We start from the raw sequence: 2,878 nt of genomic DNA, 5'->3' as shown, positions 1-2,878 counted from the left end.
CTCTCTCTCTCTCTCTCTCTCTCTCTCTCTCTCTCTCTTTCTCTCTCTATCTATCTCTGTAGGCCTAAACATATCTACCACACGCTGAATGTTCGGAGCCAGTCGTTTGTAAAACCTTGAAAACCAAATAACAACAATCCAAACATAAATAAAATATTGCGTTTCGAACCAAGTTCACCCAGATCACAGTAAACCTTGGTACCATCTGTTGTAAGATTGGATCAAAACGGATGGTGGAAACAATCAAAATTGCAAGTTTACAAAAAACAACCATAGCACAGATACTAAAATGCACAAATAACAACAGATATTACAGGCTATATAGGCTAACGCCGATCAGAAGGTTTTCAGTACAATGTTTTCCGGCTGTTCAGCGAATTTTTTGCAACTTTATTGGACTTATGAGATAAATAGCTTACTTTTCTGTCAAAATCTCAACAACAACAAAATAAATGTTACATAGCAACTTCACAGACGTTATAGTACTAAAAACCTACACTTTTGTACTAAATTATTATATTCTTTTTATAGTCATGTTGATATCTTCAAGTCCAGCTCGTTCCAATTAATTTCAACACGAAAGACGAACATTTACGCGCGCGGGGGGGGGGTTGCAAAAGTAAGTAGACAGTAAGTATAACACCATTTTTATAATACTTAATTCATTTAAGTCATTAGAGGCGTGAGTGAAAACTTTTTTAATCATTAGAGGCGTGGGTGAAAACTTTTTAAGTCATTAGAGGCGTGAGTGAAAACTTTTTAAGTCCTTAGAGGTGTGAGTGAAAACTTTTTAAGTTATTAGAGGCGTGAGTGAAAACTTTTTAAGTCATTAGAGGTGTGAATGAAAACTTTTTAAGTTATTAGAGGCGTGGGTGAAAACTTTTTAAGTTATTAGAGGCGTGGGTGAAAACTGACAACAAACAGTTCAAGTATCTAATGAATGAAGGTTGTAGCTGCTACAGGTATAATCTGCGTTTTCATATTCATTGTTTAGGTTTTTAAAAAAAGAATGCAGTGAGTAATGCACATGTTTCCTTTTTCATATTATTATATTTCTAACTTTCCCCAATCCCCCCCCCCTGCCCGTATAGTCATGACTTCGCCCGTCACAACAGTGATAAATCAGCTCTAAGTGGAAGTCCCTTCAGCAGTCACAAGGGATGAACTGTCTTATTACCTATCTTTTTTCATTTTTCAAGGTGGCTTTTCTTTTTTTTTGCAAATCGGTTCATATTAACAAAACCCAATTATGTATCGTCATCAAACCTATGTGCCCGCGTATGGACAAGAAAGATTTATTTCAAGCTAATCTGAAAATGAGCCCTATAGAATTTTTACAACGCGTCTGTCCTTCCGTGAGTATTAAGAAATCGACCGGGCCTGTAAAAAATACAATCTTTTTCATGATCAAAGATACAAGACTGGTTTACAATAAAATTGCTTAGGGGGGAGAAATTTATTGTCTCATTTCGACGAGCCTCTACGCTCTGATTTAATCAATCTTTGGTCTACTGCGTTTTCTTTTCCTACACAATCAGATTTTGTAGATAGGGGCCTATGTGGTTGGGTCTATTTCAAGGGTTTGCGTACGTTTGTGTGTGTGTGTGTGTGTGGGTGGGTAGGGACGGGGCATATTCAGGAAAAGACAGAAGAGGGGAAAGGGAGGGGGGGTTCTTGATTATTCTTGAACTAATAATATGTAGCGAGGAGAGACCAGCAGACACACTTTCATGTCAAACCAAGCACGACAGTACGAATGAGAATGTTTTCAATAAAAACTCTGCTTTTGATCAAATATATTAGTACATGTGCTTTAATTTCACTGTTCATTGAAATGGTTTTGATGATAAACAAAGCTTCAACGTCTAGAGTAGCCTGAACGTAGATTCTACAGTGCACTTTTAAATTCGTAGCGCAACTTTTCCTCAAATGTCTGTTTAATGGGTGAATCAGTATCACCCATACTTTGCACAGGTCAGGGGTTGGTATCAATTTGTCAAATTTTTCCTCAACAACTTAAGTTAGATTTTTTAAAACTTTTCTTCACAATTTTATATAAAATACTACAAATCTCCGTAACGCGGAAAATAGGATTGTTCACAGCACTTCCCGCTTCTCACAAACATTTAATTTAATAAATATTGATTTGTTAGACAAATTGATACAAGTCATTGTGCAAGAGCTTGAGGCTTTATGTTCATTAGTTGAGGAGATATTTAACAAAAAAGTGCGCCACGAATTTTTTACCGCATTATAGCTGATCATGTGCATGTGTCCTGTAGTCGTGTCCTCTCTACATCTTTGAACATACACAAGGAAAGCACAGCTGGTCACAATGACATGGTGACAAGTGAAGACACTCTCGAACGACAAATCTACCGTTCATCAACTCCACTCTGTTCTTATAGATTTTCTTAAATCTTTCATACGACGAGGTCATTCAGTTTGTTTAAGTAATCGAAATGCACTTAAAGCAATCGTTATTGCACTCAGTAGTAGTTGAAATATAGAAGAAGTACACTGAGACGTGAAAAGAGGCTTTTCTATTTGAATTGTCTGCCGGAAAGGGGGAGTTCATTGTTTTATGGTCGTCGGGGCTTTACGATCGTGATCCAAGAGAGCGCGCAAAAAGTACTTTGGAGAAGTTTAAAAACTAGAAATAGCACAGAACAATAGCCTCTTGGCATGCAACAACGTAAATGATCTGAAATGTACGGCAGCCTAAGTAGTAACCGCTACCCAAAATGTGAAATGACTGTCTATTGACTCCCTGCTGCCATTCTATTGGAGCGAAAAGGCAAAGTTTTCAATCCCAATTCTAGCCTTTAAAAATAATAAAATGGAAAAAAAATTATTCTTAAAAAAATTATTATAATTT

This window comes from Aplysia californica, unplaced genomic scaffold (assembly GCF_000002075.1).
Source record: "Aplysia californica isolate F4 #8 unplaced genomic scaffold, AplCal3.0 scaffold00333, whole genome shotgun sequence".
NCBI classification, from domain to species: Eukaryota; Metazoa; Mollusca; class Gastropoda; order Aplysiida; family Aplysiidae; genus Aplysia; species Aplysia californica.
The sequence above is the reverse complement of the archived record's forward strand: the minus strand, read 5'-3'. Positions refer to the sequence as shown.